Source organism: Camelus ferus, chromosome 18, assembly GCF_009834535.1.
Source record: "Camelus ferus isolate YT-003-E chromosome 18, BCGSAC_Cfer_1.0, whole genome shotgun sequence".
NCBI classification, from domain to species: domain Eukaryota; kingdom Metazoa; phylum Chordata; class Mammalia; order Artiodactyla; family Camelidae; genus Camelus; species Camelus ferus.
The window spans coordinates 7,234,094-7,251,154 of NC_045713.1; the positions used below are offsets into that span (position 1 = coordinate 7,234,094).

The 17,061-nt window shown below is 48.9% G+C and overlaps 1 long non-coding RNA gene across 2 annotated transcripts; it reads left to right on the forward strand.

Annotated features, from left to right (window-relative positions):
* Nucleotides 1-6,005: 6,005 nt before the first annotated feature.
* On the forward strand, nucleotides 6,006-15,968 carry LOC116657474. 2 transcript variants are annotated; one of them, XR_004312577.1, is made up of 4 exons: nucleotides 6,006-6,108; nucleotides 13,594-13,718; nucleotides 14,716-15,393; nucleotides 15,772-15,968. It is a non-coding gene; the product is annotated as an uncharacterized LOC116657474 (long non-coding RNA). The 2 variants fall into 2 exon arrangements; XR_004312576.1 differs by having other exon boundaries at nucleotides 14,716-15,968.
* The last annotated feature ends 1,093 nt before the right edge of the window (nucleotides 15,969-17,061 follow it).

Consider the following 17,061-nt stretch of genomic DNA (forward strand, 5'->3'; position numbering starts at 1 on the left):
ACTGACAGTTAGAAGTCCAGTTCCCACCAGATCTTCTAAGGGAAGCTCACAGTGGACAAGGCCTGCCCACAGCCAGAGTCTTCCAGGGAGCGTCCCAGAGTCCCATGACATGTGAGCGGACAACCAAAACGTGCAACAGTCTGGGACCTGAGACTCTACTGGAGTGCTTGCACCTGGACAAACACCTCCTCAAGCAAACAGAATACAAAGAAACTACAGGGACTGAAAATAACTGTCTGCATGCGGTGGCTGGGGCAAATTACCAACAACAAGATACAAAACGGCCAGAACCCAACTGTCAACTGCTGAGGTACCAGGAGCAAAAGCAGGGTACTGCGCATGATCCCTGCACACAGCACCACCCAGGGGGTGGGCCGACCACCTATACCACCCTTCCGGGCCCAAGCACTGATCTGCCTCCACCCTCACCCCATTTAAGAGACCAGCTCGCTGACTCTCAGGGAGCAAGCAATGGAAACTGTTACTTCTTTTCGCTCCCTTGGGCTATAGCGCAAGTCCCAGTAAAGACTTGCCTGAATTTCTTGTCTGATCTTTTATCAATGTCTGTTGATGAAAAAGTCCAAGCACCTGGGTTAGTATCACGATCTTCAGGTGTGAGAAGGGGGAGGCTTTTGTGGCTGATCCAGGAAGTGACAGGACGCGTGTCAGAATCACACAACAGGCTTCACTTGGGGGGAGCCTGGTCGGGACTGCATGAAAGAGACCTTACAAAGACCTTACTTACAGGGACTGATGTGGCACCCAGAGCGGCACAGGGCAAGGGGACTCCCGGGAGAGAGGAGACTCGGAGTGAGGTGGGAAGCCCCACTTAAAAAAAAAAAAAAAAGAGAGACCGGCAGGACCCCCAGGCAGGGCCACTACTCTGCCGGCACTACCCGGTTCCCTGGCCCAGGGGCTCTATCTCACTTCTTGCCTCTGAAAGGGCTTACTTCTAGGAAAGTGGAACTTATCCCTAAAATTCTATTGGTTCGCTGAGCTCACTCATGATTGGTTATTTTCTTCACTCCTGATTGGTCCATTTCTCTAACTTCTGATTGGTCCATTTGTAGTACTTTATTTGCATGTAGCTCACTCCTGATTGGGCCTTTCTTTTACTCTTGATTGGTCCATTTCCCTCACGCCTACTTGGTCCATTTGTAGTACTTCATTTGCATGGAGCTCACTCTGGTCCATTTCCCTCACTCCTGATTGGTTATTTCTCTTCCTCCTGATTGGTCCACTTCTACAAAGCTTATTCCTAATTAGACAACTTTTGTTATACCTTATTTGCATAAGTTGTAAAGTGTAAACTGGCAGCCTATAAAAGCCTGTGTAAACCAACAGATGGGGTCCAAAGCTTGGCGTGTTAACCCGTCTGGGCCTGTTGGTGTGCTCCTCGAGTGCTGCTTGGTCTCTCACCTGGATCCAGGTTGCTGCCACAACTGAGCTGTACCATGAAGCTGTAACATGTTTTTCTGCAGCAGTAGAGGGGATTTTTGTGTCTCAGTGATGGCATTATCGTGGGGAAGTTCTGGGCTAGAGAATTCTGGACGGCAGCAGCGTGTATGGGGCCTTTAATAGCCCAGGGTTCATCTCACCTGTGGCTGGCAGATGTTAAGTGCAGTTCTGCAAAGCAGGCAGGCTCTGAGTGGCTACAAATATCTTTGCTGGGGCTCCATTTAAGGCAATTGGATGTGTGGAGATTTGAGTTTAGTGCTGGTGGGCTCGGAGCCTGCTGTGAAGAAGTACAAAACATAGGGGTCATCTCTAGCCTACTTAAATAACAGCTTGTCATACAACAAGAGAAAGACCCAGGAAAACATGATGAGGCAGGCAGCAGAAGAAAACACTGAACAAAAAGCTCGCTGTTAACCTCCTCAGAGATAAGAGAAGAAACTGCAGAATGGGCTATAGAAGGTATATCCAGAAAACAAAAGGAGTATCTTAGAAAGGGAAAATATTGGAGTAAAAATGAAAAATTAAGTCGAAGAGAAAGTGAAGGAAATATGACAGCAATAGAACAAAAAAGACAAAGACTTTTAAAAATGAGTGAAAAAGTGAAAATCAGAGAATCAACCCAGGAGTTCCCACATCCGAACTTCAGGAAATTTGGAAGGAGAGAACAGAGAAAAATGAAAATTATCAGGAAAAGACTTTAAGACAATTTTTCAGAAATAGAGGACATGGACAGACCCCCAAATGCTCAGCAAAATGAATGGGAAAGAAAGAAAACCAACTCACTGATGTGAAACTTTAGAGCCCAAAGATTTCCAGAGATCAAAAAGAGGTCTCATACAAAGGACTGAGAATCAGAATGCTCCTGGGTTGCTTAACAGCAATTTTGGAAGTTAGGGGACAAAGTTCCAAGGGAAGATAATTTCAAAACTAAGAATTTTACACCTAATAACTCAAAAAGGGTTATTTTTAGAGGGGAGCAAAAAGACCTTTCCAGATATTTAGGGTCTCAAAATATTTACTCCAACAGGCACTGTGTCTCAGGAAGCTTTTTGGGGGATATGTTTCACCGAAGGGAGGAGTAATCAGGAGGGAAATGGGATCCAGAAACAGGAGATCCAAAACGGGGGAGGGGCTGGGGTTGGCGGGTGGGTCACGAGGTTCTCCAGGGGGCTGCTGAAGGGCAATCTTGAGATGCAGGAGCTGAGAAACAGCCTGGCTGTTTTGAGAGGAAGAAAGAGCTCCAGGATTTTTCAAAAGAGTAAAATACACATCTGTCTTCAGGCAATAAATCGAACTCTTAATCAAAACCTAAAGAAAACACTAGCCCCAATGTAAAAGGATTTCTTTACATTTCTTAAAAAGTTTTTGTCTTTTCTTGTTGTTTATTAGCAGTTTTCAAAAAAACAATCAAGTCCTTATGTTTTTTCACGTCATGTGTGCATCTCCTTGATAATATGAAAACGACAGAACTTCGGGTAAAGAGTAGTCCGCCGTCTCTGGCTATCTCCACAACTTAAGATCATACTACCTCCTTGTCTTAAATACTTTAATTTTCCTCTTTTATATCATGCAGTAGAACTCCACCCAATGCATGGAGCCTGGGGCTTGTTCTAAAACGTGAGCATCAGCCGGCCCGTCGTGGAGCGCTGGCCTGCTTCTCAGCCTGCTGTGCTGAAGCAGCGATGAGACTGTCGGTTAAGAACTTGAAACGCAGTTCTTGTCTTCATTCTGGGTAGGGAGGAAAGTCAGAGCCTGGATCTGGAAAAGGATTTTAGTGAAAAGAGCCTGAGCTTTGAACCCACACTAACTTGACTCTGCCACTCTGTAGCTGATCAGTTTTGGCAACTGTCTGCACCTCTGTTTCCTCATTAAGGTACCAGGCATAATAATCCCAATCTCGCAGGGCTGTTCTGAGTTTTAAAAATGATGCTATCGTGGAAACGAAGCACCAGAATTATCCCTGGTTCCTAGTAGGTGCTTAACACCTTGTGGCTGTGACAGGTGTTAATGTTTTGTAGTTTCCACCACGATTTCATCCATCCTTTCTCACTGCATCTTCGATGAAATGGGAGGACAGGTTTGATGCCCCCACTTAAAAACAGACAAAACCAAGGCTAAGCAACAGGCTAGCACTCTGGGACGGACCCTTTGGGGGCTAAGCATTTCTGGTCACTGGGCAATGCTCTAACAGAGACAGAGCCATCGGGAAGCGAAGTTCCTTCAAAGAGCAATCGTCTCCGATGCCCTGCCTTTCCAGCAGCAAGACCACAGGGTTAAGAACAACAGACTGTGAGTCCAGACTTGCTCCCAGAATGAGAGCATTTTCACATCCCAAGTGGGATCAGGAGGCAGAAGAAATGACAGGAGACAGAGTGGGTCCATGAAATCATGTTTTTATGTCCAGTGCCCAAAAGGAAATTGGAAAACAAGTGTGTGTGAATCCCTTCACTCTGGTAAATATGTTTACTACGTAGATGGGATAGGAAATACCAAGGCAGTCTGCAGTAAGGTTTCTGAAATAAAGATTAAGCCCCAAAGGATAGAGCTTTGTATTTTTAAACAGACTTAGAGTTCCTCTTTGAACATGACTAAGTAATCATTTGTGTCAAACTAGGTTTTTAAAGTGGCAAAAGGAAAGGGTGGTGTCAAAGATGCCATTTTCAACAAATTCAGACTTTTCAAGTTCCTTAGAGATAACTTAAAATATTTAGAGACTATTCTAATACCTGGATTCATATTTAATTGTCTGAGTGAATTATCTATGTATATGACGCTACTATTTCTTTAAAAGAAATGTAAGTGAAACTAAAGTTATGTAGGTAAGACTGTTTTGTGTAGGGCAAAGAACCCTGAGGGCATCATTGTGTAAAGGATGTTGACTAAGTCAGAAAAAAAAAAAAAGAGTTAAATCATACCCACACAGGAAGGTGTCATAAACTTTAGAACGATTTCCATGCAGAGTGATTAAAAGTGTTATTTCTGAAAACATTAGCAAGAAGCCAATAAATGTGGGTTGAATGAAGAAAAATTATTTACAGCAGTGAAATATCAAAGACTAAAATACTAAGATACATAACTGGTTATCTCTGACATACAATAATGTTCCAGTAGTCCATTTACAGATTGACTCGAGAATTTGGAGCTTATTTTCCCAAATAAACAGTGCTGTAGACATCAGTTACACTCTCACGAAAGTAAACGGGGCAAGGAGACTAGCTCAATGGTAGAGCACATGTTTAGCATGTACGAGGTCCTGGGTTCAATCTCCAGTACCTCCATTGAAAAAAGAAAGAGAGAAACCTAATTACTTAACACCCTACCAAAAAAAAAAATGTTTAACTAAAACATAATGTAGATAAATCCTTGTGCACCTGCAGTGAAAAACAGTAGAAATTCTAGCATCTAAGCGCAAAAGGAAAACAATAAAACTGGATTAGAACCACTGCATTATTTTGGATGCTAGTATTCAAGGATCAGAGGACTACTGAGAAAAGAAATTACACCCGTGGGGACTCTGAGCGAGGTATCTGGGCTTTCAGGTAACTGAGGTACTAGCACCCATGTGATTTCATTTCAGTCCCTAAGGCCTTCTCCTTTCTTGTTGCATGCATGCCTATGATTCTTGTTAGTCAAATCAGCAATAATTCTGGCTGTTTTGAAGTTCACAGATGAAATGAAAATGGGGAGAGGAAAAGGACAGTGTATTTTTTAAGATAAAAGGTAAGTGAGGAAAGAGAGGGGCCCATTGCAGGGACATGAAAGGGGAACTTGTGCACTCTTGTGAAAGGGCCTGAGGTGGCGACTGAATGGTAAGCAGGGATGGATAGGAGAAGGTGGCAATGAGCACATGGTTTCCCTGAGCTGGTGAGGAAGAGATGCCACGTCAGACGCCACCTTGAGCCTTAACTCTTGGTTGCTGTACATCACACTCCCAGAGTTTATTTACCTTGTGAGTTTGTACCTTTGGGCCGCTTTCACTAGTTTTAGCAGAAGGGATCTAACAATCTTAGAGCAAGGACTTGTGGCCACACATTCTTTAATCTTCACCACCTAGTGCAGAATAAACATTGATCACAACGGCGTTGAAATATTTTCCTCTCGCTACAGTTTCCCCCACCCTTTCACCTTAGTGCTTTTGCACCAGCTTCACTTGGAATGCTCTTGGCTGGTAAGGCATTTCCACAGATTCAGTTCTTACCCTCCTCCTAATACACCACCCACTTAGCAAGGTTTTCTGATTTGATCTCTGCCCTCGCGGCTCTTTATCTGTATCTCTCCACAATCTCTCGGTTGTATCTCACACTTATATAGACAACACACACAGGCCAGTTCCCTTGCGAGAGCGTCCCAGTCTGGGAAACCCAATAACCTAACCTGATCTTTATTTTGCCTATACCCTGGCCAACGCTCAGCTGGTTAAGTGGAAGAATAAAAAACACGGAAAGCCGAGGGATCCAGCGTGCGTCTTGCCGTTCAACAACCTGGAATTCCCATGTGGTCGTTTTAAAAGGAGTTTCTGTGGACAGCAACACGGACCCGGGGGAGTGGGGGTGGGGTGGCGGCCGCCTGAACTCCGCGGCCAGACTGGCTCCAAGGGGGCCTGAACGAGCGAGAGCTCGAACGGCCGACTCCGCCCTCGCCGCAGTCTCGGTAAGTTCCTCGACGGCCGGGGGCACAGACGGAGGGGAAGACCGAACACGCAGGAGTAGGAAGAGCGCCGTGGAGCCCGCAGCGGCCGGCCGGACCTCCTTGAGCTCCACAAGCCGAGGCTGGCGCCGCGTGTCCGGGGAAGCCACGCCTTCACCCTGGGCCCACCGCCTTCACCCTGGGCCCACCGCCCCCACCAGCCTCGCCTCACCGCGAGGCCCCGCACGGGAGCGCGGAGAGCTGCCCCCCTGGGGCCGCCGTCCATGGCGACACACAAAGGCCGGAAGTGCGCCCGCGTCGGCCTGGCGAGGCGCCCTCTCTAGGACCCCGGAGGCCCCACATCTCGGTGGTTCTCCAGACTTGAAGGTTGTGGGGTGGGGGTACCAGACCCCGCGAAACCCCGACGCCCTGAGCTTTTCTGGCCCGCTCTTTGGGCGGCAAAATGAATCGAAAGGTACGAATTAGAAATCAAATCACTTATGTGTGTGACAGAAACCCCACTTAAAATGTATCCAGGCCTGTTTCGGCCCAGGGGATTTCCCGCTAGCTGCCCCCAGGGGACGAGGGCACGGAGGGCTGGAGAGAGTCCTCCCGGCTCAGGGTCTCCCAGTGGCACAGAGGGTCAGAGCGCTGGGCGTGTGCTACAGCGGTCGGTGCGCCTTCCACTGCCGGGGCTGCCTCTCCTCAGAAACGAACACCGTTAAAGCTCACGCGGTGGGGGTGCAGCGCAGTTGCAGAACGCCTGCTTAGCCTGCATGAGGTCCTGGGTTCAATCCCCAGCACCTCCATTAAACAAAACAGAACAAAACTCATGCTTTCAAAATGGCAGGAAACACGTAACAGTTTCAAAGGTGACCAAATGGAGTGGAAAAGTCAGAGAAGCCTGCCTCATACCCATTAAATGGCTGGCTACTATTAAAAATATCCACCACCACCCACCCCATCCCCAGCCCCACCAAAATACTAAATAACAAGTGTAAGCAAGGATATGGAGAAATTGGAACCCTTGTGCGTGGCTGGTGGGAATGTAGAATGGTGCAGCCACTGTGGAAGGCAACATACACTAAAAACAAGACACCTGAAAGATAAAGTGAAATAGTCACATTCACAACAGCATCAAAAACAGTAAAACAAGAATAAACTTACGAGGGAGATGAAAGAGCTGAAGACTGAAAACTATGTCTTTGATAAAAGAAATTGAAGAAATCACAAATGGAAAGACGTCTGTGTTCAGGGATTGCAAGAATGTTGTGCAGACATTAAAATGTCTGTACTACACATTGCCCTCTATATATTCATTGTAACCCCTATCAAAATTCCAATGGGAGTCTTCACAGAAATAGAAGAAAAAAACCCCTAAAATTCATATAGATCCATAAAAGACCCCTAATAGCCAAAGCAATCCTGAGAAAGAATGAAGCTGGACGCACCATACTTCCTGATGTCAAAACTTGATTACAAAATATAATCAAAACAGTATGGTACTGGCACACAAAAAAGACACATAGACCAATGGAGCAGAATCAAGAGCCAGAGATAAACCCACACATAGACAAGATCTTCAACACAGATGCCAGGAAGACTGAATGGGGACAGAAGGGTCTCTTCAATAAATGGTGTGGGGAAAACCGGATTTCCACATGCTGAAGAATGAAGCTGGACCCCTATCTTATACCACTCACAAAAATTAACCTGAAATGCATTAAAGACAACTGTAAGACCTGAAACTGTAAAACGAATTAAGAAAACACAAAGGAAAAGACTTCCTGACATTGGTCTTGGCCACGTTTCTGGAGATGACACCAAAAGCACAAGCAACAAAAGCAAAAAAACTAAGTATTAAACTAAGGGACTTCTGCTCAGGAAAAGAAAATCCACAAAATGAAAAGGCAATCTATAGAATGGGAAAAAATATTTGCAAACCATCTATCTGTGGGCCAGATCTGTAGCCCAGGAGTGGGGCTAATTCTAGACTAGTTTTTCCTCTGAGCCACTACATGAAGCTGCCTCAGACTGATTTTCAGTGGCGAAAGCCACAAAGCCATGTTTGGAAACTCGAATACTTCTTAGGTGAAGCTACTCCCAGTTAGAAATTGGAGATTGAGAACTTCCCTTTCTTCAGAAATTAAATTCAATCCAGAATTTTCACTGAGTTAAAAATGGAAATTAGAGACTGAAGAAATAGCTGATTTAAAGGTTTGTTTTAAATCAGTATATGTTTGACGTTGATCTCTGTCCCACTATTGGCCATGTGTTGAGACTTCTGTCCCAAAAGCCAGATCTATTGGTAAAAGTATCTGGGTCCAACAGCCAGCTCTGGATTAAGCCAAGTTCTTCTGTTCCTTAGCATAATGTCCTCAAGGTTCATCCATGTGGCAGCATGAGTAAGGATTTCCTTACTTTCTAAAGTTGAGTAATAATATTCCATTGTAGGGATACATCACATTTTATCTGTTCACCTTTTGATGGACAATTGGGTTGTTCCCACCTCACCTTGTCTTACCTGTGTCTTCGGAGCACAGGGGATGATCGGAAAGGAGAGGCTTGCGAGGGCTGTGAATACCTGACTGAGGCGCAAGACAGGAGCAGTCTAGGGGGAGGATAGGGCCAGAGTCAGAGCATACATCCAGGCTGTCTGGGATGAAAGGGAGGGGACAGGAACCCCCTGTCCAGGTCTTAGCTTGGGAGGCTGGGAGGAGAAGGCGGAGGAGAAGGAGCAGGAGGAGGAAAAGGAGGATGAGAAGTTGTTTTGGTTTTCTTTGGGGATGGGGTTTTCTTTGGGGAAGATCAGGCTGGAATTTGGACTTGTGAGTCTGAGACATCCTCAGGACGTCCAGGTGGAAATACTGGAGGACAGGTGTGAAAATGAACTGAAATGACTTCATAATTATAAAAGCAATCAACAAATATAGTTGAAAAGAAATGTCCTTTCTCCTTTTACTCAGGGTTCCCTGTCAAGCCCCGCAGGTTCTTAAAGCTGGGAGTCCGTTGGCTGGACACACAGTGCCCTCTCGTGGCCATAAGATGCATCTGCAACCGAGCCTACCCACTAGGGCAAAAACCACTCTCCTCAACCCTGAAAGACGGCACTGACCCACACGATAGGTTTTAATATCTTGCTTGTAGGGATTGGGTGCTCAAGAGTCCAGAGAAGCTGGTCACTCCCTCAGCAGGTGCTGTAAGCCTAGGGGCACCTGTGGGACTGAGGCGGGAAGCCCCATGAAAAGACCAGCAAGACCACTAGGCAGGGCTGCTGCTCTCCTCCCAGCACCGTCCCGTTCCCCGGCCAAGAGGCTCTATCTCACTTTCTGCTTCTAAAGCGGCTAACTTACACCTGAAATTCTATTGGTTCCCTGAGCTCATTTCTGATTGGTTATTTCCTTCACTCCTGATTGGTTATTACTCTCACTTCTGATTGGTCCACTTCCCTAACTTCTAATTGGCCCATTTGTAGTCCTTCATTTGCATGGAGCTCACTCCTGATTGGTTATTTCTCTCACTCCTGATTGGGCTATTTTTACAAAGCTTGTTCTTGGTTGGTCAACTTGTTATACTTTATTTGCATACGATGTTGCAAAATGTAAAACTGGCAGCCTAGAAAAGGCCTGTCTAAACCTACAGACAAGGTCTGGAGCTTGGCGTGTTAACTCCTCTGGGCACGCTGGCATAATAAACCTGAGTTCTCCAACTCTCTTGAGTGCTGCTTGGTCTCTCGCCCGGATTCGGGTTGCTATTACAACTGAGCTGTAACACATTTTTCAGCAACAGGACAGCGAAATGGGAGACTAAGAAGGGAGGAACACCTAGCTTAAAGGAGTCCAATACTTTTTCTGTAAACCTTGTTGTTTATCTGAAATGTTGCAGAAAAATGTGTTACAGCTCAGTAGTGACAGCAACCTGGATCTAAGAGACCAAGCAGCTGCACTGGAAGAGTTGGAGAACTCGGGTTTGTTACACTAGCAGGCCCAGAGGAGTTAATACTCCAAGCTCTGGACCTTGTCTGTAGGTTTACACAGGCCTTTATAGGCTGCCAGTTTTACACTTTGCAACATCGTATGCAAATAAAATATAACAAGTTGACCAACCAGGAACAAGCTTTGTAGAAATAGCCCAATCAGGAGTGAGGGGAATGGACCAAGCAGGAGAGAACTATCCAATCCGGAGTAAACAAAATAACCAATCAGAAATAAGCTCAGGGAACCAATAGAGTTTTAGAGGCAAGTAAGCCTTTTCAGAGTCAAAAAGTGAGATGGAGCCTCTGGGCCAGGGAACCGGATGGTGCTGGCACGAGAGTAGTGGCCGTGCTTGGGGGCCCTGCGGGTCTTTTCATGGGGCTTCCCGCCTCAGAAACACATACAAGGAACCCCACAAACAAGAAAGAGCCTGGGAGGCTAGCGCTCGTTCATGCCTGTGGTCCCTGGTCCCTCGAGGGCGGTCAAGGCCACTGTGGTAATTCTATCATCTTTCTCCTCCAGGACCCTCCCGCAGCCCCGGCTCCTGCCTCCCTAGTCACACCTTTCTAGGAGGCCTGGGATTTAACATCTTATGTGTGGCGGGAATCCCAGCAGCTCCGGCTCCCATCTTCTCCCTCACTAGGAAACGTGCTGCGTCCGCCCAGCCCGCGGTCAGATGCCTGGTCAGATGCCTGGTATCTGCCGGGGTTCCCTCAGAGCTGAGATCTGAGGTGCCCAGAGCTGGCTGCAGCGCTTGGGGATTCGGAGGAGAGGAAGGGAGGGAGAGAAACAGCATAACAGAACCCCGGGAACAGTTTGGACTGAGCTTGTCGTCTACATTCTGAGCATTCTCCCTTGTCCCGTTGTCCGCAAAAGACCACGGTTTTGTCCTGATTGGGAGGCTTCGTGTGGCTTAGACGAAACGCTCGTTGCCAAAGCTCCGCGTCCCCCAGTGCGTTCTCTGCACAGATGCAGCCAAGCCTCCATTCCTCCTCCCACTCCTCCCTCCGCGGTCCCCGAATGTAGTGCCCGGCTCCCTGCTCCCAGCCACGTGGGCCAGCACCCACACTCTGAACTCAGCCTCCACCATCCCAGCCACAGACCCAGGGCTTCCCCTCACGTGGGAGCCTCAAACCGCATACTCCACGACCCACTGGGGACATGGAGTGTGTACAGGCAAGAAGGGTGTAATCTTGCCAAGGAGCCAGGGCTGCTGATAAAGCAAGATTTCCAGGCTCTGGCCCAGTTTACAGAGCAGAGAGAGGGACCCTCTGCGGGGGTAGGGGTGGAGAGGCAAAATCAAAATTAGGTGGGGTGGTGTTGGGGTACTCACAGCAAAGACCCCGGGGATAGATTTTAAAAATATGTCAATGTTGAAAAACTGTAATGTGGCTTAACGTAGGGCATTTCGCAAGCCTGATGGCCACAGGGGGTGACAGGTGGGAGAAGCAGTGAGAGGTAACTTAGTGGGGGCCTGTGCCGTCCTGGGCACCCTCCCCTGGCTCCTCTCTTCCCGTGTTACTTACCTGGAGGCCCGAGCAAGGGCTGGTCTGCAGGTAGAGGTGCACAGAGAAAGGAATCTTCCCCCTGTAGCCCACCTGAACCCCAGCTCTCCCCCAGGCCCTGCTCTGGCCACCACTTGGGCTTGCCTCCTGCCCTTTCATCTGCGCAGCCTCAGTCGGAGGAGGGAGGACCGGCAGCTGGAGAGCCGGGGGTGGGGGTGGGGCTGGGGGCTGCAGAATTACTCCCGGAGATGTTGGTGGTGCAAGGGCGGTGCCAGGAGGTGACGGCTGGGAGGGGCACCCTGGGTGTGGCTCTGAGTTTGGCCATGTCGGTCTCGGAGCCCAGGACGTGGAGCGGTCCCAGGCAGCAGGAAGGAATGCAGCCTCCCTGTTACCTTCCTAACCTCCCCAGCTTCTGTGTCACCTCTTTGTTCCCGCTGTCTACCGCTGTTCGATTCTTAGACCTTTCAGAAAAAACCTGAGCACTGACCATCTCCAGTTCTTGCCTCCCCATCCTTGCTCAGGCCGCGGCAACCTTGGCTGCGTTTGGTTCTCTTAACCAGTGGGGTGGAGAGGAAGGCTAGGCTACATGGGAGATGGGAGATGCCTGACAGCTGGAGCCAGGAGGGCTGGGGGAGCCACTGATTCTGGTTCCTAAAGAGAAATGGCATCAAGGAGTGGTCCCTGGACACAGCTTTGCAAGATCGGGCCTGTCACACTGACCATCGTGTTCTAAGTTGGCTGCCTCACACGTGGCACATCTGAAGTAACAAGAAGGCACAGTAAATAGAAAAGAGATGAGATGAAAGCAATCAATTTAACTGTCAGTAATCAGTATATTTAAATAGGTTAATTCCCAAGATTAAAATAGAGATGTTCAGGACTTAATTCTCCACTCCCCAAGATCCTTAAGAAGATATACTCTTACCCAAAAGCTTTTTCCTGTTTTGCACTGTGTAAAATAAGCATCAGCCCAGAGCAGAGGAGGCTCTGGGGCTGAGTCGCAGGAGTCCGCAATCCAATGGCTTTGTGATGGGCTGAATTGTTCCCTCTCCCCGAATTCATCTGTTGAAGCCCTAACTCCCAGGACTTCGGCATGTGACTGTATTTAGATAGGGCCTTTAAAGAGGTGATTTGAGTTAAAGTGAGGCCATTAGGGGGGCTCTAATCCAATACGTGCGGTGTCTTTACAAGAAGAGGAAACGTGGACACAGACAGCAGGGCGGCGCAGGCACAGAGGGTCAACTACAGGAAGACACGGGGCAGGCAGCCTCTGCAAGCCAAGGGGCGAGGCCTCAGGAGGTACCATCCTGCAGACTCCTGATCTCAGACTTCTCCCTCCAGAACTGGGAGAAGTGAATTGCTGTTGTTCACGCCGCCCAGTGTGTGGTGTTCTGCCCCGCAGGCCCAGGAAACAAAGCCCGTCTATGTGCAAGAACAGTGGGTGCTGAGAGGTTACAGGCAGGCACCAACAGCATCCGCCACAGGGGCCAGCTCATTTCATCAGATTCTCAAGGGAGTGATGATCTCCCAAAGTTGCAGAGTCACAGAGTAGAGATTTCTAACTCAGGTGGAGACAGAGAGAGAAAGGTAGTAAGTGTGCACCACCCCAGCCTCTGAGGCTGCTCACCCGGAGTCATTTGCCCGGCAGGAAGAGAACCCACTAGGAGGTGGTGTGTGGGGCAGAGGCTGATCTCCTAGAAACCACCAAGGGGCTGCGTGAATGAACTGGGACAATAACTACATAAAGGAAGACCCCAGCAGCCTTAGGCTGTCTGTGCACTTCCGAGTTATGATGAACTTCATCTCCATGCTGGGAAGAGGGAAATGAAATACAGTGAGGCTGCCTGTGGCGGGGCGGGGCGGAGTCCTCCCCCTTCTGCACTCTAGGGCAGCCAGGGACGAGGGCAGCCCTCTGACAAGGTGGCTTCTGGGAAAATTCAGTTGGGTCTCCTCAGTTTGGGACACCTGGGGTTCCTTCCTTTCTCTGCCAGCTCTTTAAGAATGATTGATAGCAGTTATTCATCTCCCAGGAAGAAGGTATTTCCACTTCCTGGAGCTCTCCTGCTGTCCTGGATCTTAATCCAGCCACCTTGGCTTCGCCAGATTCATGGGAGCCAGTGGATTTCCTGACACTCAAGTGGGAGACCTCGCCCGGGTGAGCGCAGCCTGCCTGCACCTTTGCGTTTGGACCACGAGGGGGCGCCCAGGGCCGTGCTGAAGCTGTGTCTGACCTGCCTGGGAGACGGGGCTGTTGAGGAGGATCCTGTCAGAGGGTTTGCAGGCAGGGTCAGACCAGGGAAGGAGAGGATGCGAAAAGCGGGGCGGAACTGGGAACTTAGCTTGCAGCTCGGGACAGAGGGAGAGAAGACGGAGGTCTGAGCTGTAGGAGCGAGGAAGAGCGCAGAGGGAAATGGCATGGATTGGATTGGAGGCTGATTCTTGGAGGAGCTATTCTGGGAACCCAAGCAGTGACTAGGGGCACCGGAAGTACGATTCCGGGTGGGTCATCTTGAAAATTCTTCCTCAGGCGGGAAGCAGGGAGTTGCTTTTCCTTATAACAGGGCCAGGGTTCAGAATGTCCCAGTCTCTGAAGCCACGTGGACCCCCAGTCACCGAGGACTGGGTGGTGGCTGTGGTTGAGGAGGGACATACTGTGGAAATAGGACCCACCGACCTGGTGATGGATCGGGCTTGGTGGGTAGGGAAGAGGAGAGCTTGGGGAGAACGTCTAAATATCTGGTTCAGAAGAGAAGTGAGGGCTGAAGAGAGAAAATTGGGAGCTTCCAGCAGATTGATGGTCTCAAGTCCATGGGAATGGAGTGAAAATCTTAGGCGAGGGTGGGAATGGTAAATAGAGGAGGGTCCCTGCATTAATAGTGAAAGGCAAACCGAGTTACCAAAACCCCCTCTGCATCTCAAAAGGCTTAACAAAATAAAGGTGTGCGGCCATCCTGTGTGTCCAGGAGGACTGTGGATTGGTTCGGTGAACACACAGCATTGTTTGTGCCACAGGGCAGGACCGAGCTTCCATCAAAGGAGGCTGAGGGAGGAGGTCTGTGTGCAGCGTGACAGCCTACAGAGGAGGGAGCTGCAGGAAGTGACTCAGATAAAAACCCTGGGATGCAAACTTGAGTCATGCCTTGTCTCCACAGCTCATATCCAACCCATCAGCAAGCGTGGTACTCATCAGACCCTTTTCTCAGCAAGTCCTGTAGACTTGAACTCCAGAATATTTCCTCACCTGGCTGCTGACTACCTTCTGCACTGCTGCCATTCTGGTCCGAGCCCCTCCCAGAGCTTGGATTAGTTTCCATGATGCCACCCTTGCATCACCGGGGTCAGTTCACATAGCAGCAAGAGGGACGTTTTAAAAAACTTAAACTAAATGATATTGCCATCTTGGTTAAAACCCACCAGAAGCTGCCATTTACAACAGAAATTCCTTCCCAAGCGGTACGTGGTCTGGCTTCTACCTGCCTTTTCAACATCTCTTGTGACTCTGGCTCATGATACTCCAGCCCCACTGGTCTATATTCTGTCTTTCGAACACTGAGACGGCTTCTGCCCCGGGGACTTGGCATTTGCTGTGCCCTCTGCCCCAAATGCTCTTCCCCCAGCTATCCCCATCTTTTATTTCTTCACTTTTGTTTCTCTTTCTTTTCACTTGGGAAGGAACAAAAAAAGAGAATCGGTGACGGCTGGTCTGGGATGGCTTGCGACATCCTTCAATGGTGTGGACAGTGGCTTCACTCAGATGTCTTTCTTGAAATCTCCCCTGATATTTCTATCTGAAAGAAATCTCAGCATGAAGACAATGCATGTTGGAATTGGTAATTGTCGCAGTGGTTGCGGGAGGAGGTGAGATTTGAGCTGGACCTTGACAGTGGGTACTGTTTCAGTAAGCAGACTTGGGGTAACCTCCATGCAGGGACGGGCTGTACCCACCTTGTTCTGCTGGGTCTCCAGTGCTTCTTAGGGGACCAAGCAGAAAATAGATACTCAGTATATGTTCTTGAATGGACCAGTAAATGAGCCAAGGAAACAGAGAGAAAATGCTAAACAGGTTTGACGACAGATAATAACGTCTGTTTGGCTGGAAGAGCAAGTTCTAGTGGGAAACAAGGGCGGAAAAGCAGCGTTCAGACTGCAGAGGGCTTCAGCAACGAATGTAAGTCCTCTGTCCAGCTGGTGTCTCTTGCCTGTTTCAGAGCACCCCACCCCTCCAGTCTGGCTGGTGGACTGTCCCCAGAGGAATCCTCCAGAGAGAGAAGGTAGTACTGAGGGGCAGAGGAATTGCTGAGGAGACAACTTGTGGCAGCGAGCCCCTCCTGTGGTGGGAATCCTCAAGCTGCACTTGAAGTTGGTCCTGCCTGCACGAGAATCTGTTGGTGGTTCTTGGTTGGGTGGGCAGGAGGGGACCACGGAGGGACCCACGTTGGTTCTCTGGACCCCTTCATCCTCCCAGGTGTGACCAGTCAATGCCCACGGCCCGGCCCCACCCTCAGGTTGCTTCCCTTGTCAAGACCTTGTGACTGTCACATCTCAGCTGCCTCACTCCTGAGCGGTCAGGAACGCTCTTTTTACCTCTTCTTGGCAAGCTGTCTTAGGCGTCCTCTGAAATCTGAATCCCTCCAGGAAGTTCCTCTGGGAGTCTGAGTGGCTCTGAGCCCTGTCCTTGTCCCCACACCTGGCTAGGACTCAGGTCTTCTGAGGTTTCCTCCCAGCTGCTCACCCCCACCCCATCTCTCCTGTTGCAGGGTGGGGCGGATCTCACATTCCAATCTGCCTCAGCTCTCACCTGCTCGCCTGACTCTGGGTTTCCTCACTGATCTGAAAATTTTCCCCTGTCATGTTATTCTTGACTTGTTCACTGTCTCAGAATATTTTGAGGTATCAATTGCTGTACTTTCCCATCTTGGCTATTTGAATTTTCTTCTTAGTACCTCCTGTGGGTCAGACAGGACTTTTGTTTTGTTCCAGAGGAGGAAAACGTGCTAGCACGTAGACTAAGGAAGCTATTTCTTGGCTTTGATTTTCAAACTGGATTAAAGTATTAAAAAAAAAAAAAGTATAGCCTTCAAATTTAGGATCTTAAGAAACAGAATTCTGCAGGCAGGGAATGACTTTTCTAAGGAGTTCAGCTTGGCAGGCTGCCTTTGGGGTAGTTGGGAGTGGGAGGCGGAGGCTGAGATGTGAAGGAAGGTCTTATGCAGGGAGGGAAAAACAGCCCTAGGCAGGCGAGTCTTAATAAAAAGATAAGGTATGAATGTTTTGCTCTGTCTTTGGGGCTTAAACTGCTGGATGGGGGTGGGTGACAGTTAAAAAACACACTCAGCTGAATTTGGAGGGTCTCCAGGAACATCAGGGCTGGTTCCTGCTTCCTGGAAGAGTGTCCTGAGGGAAAGAAACCTCTCAGATAAGCCCTGGTGTGCTGTTCCAAGGCCAGCGTGGTGTAGGGCCGGCCAGGGAGCTGGTGTGGAGGGCAGCGTCTCACAGGG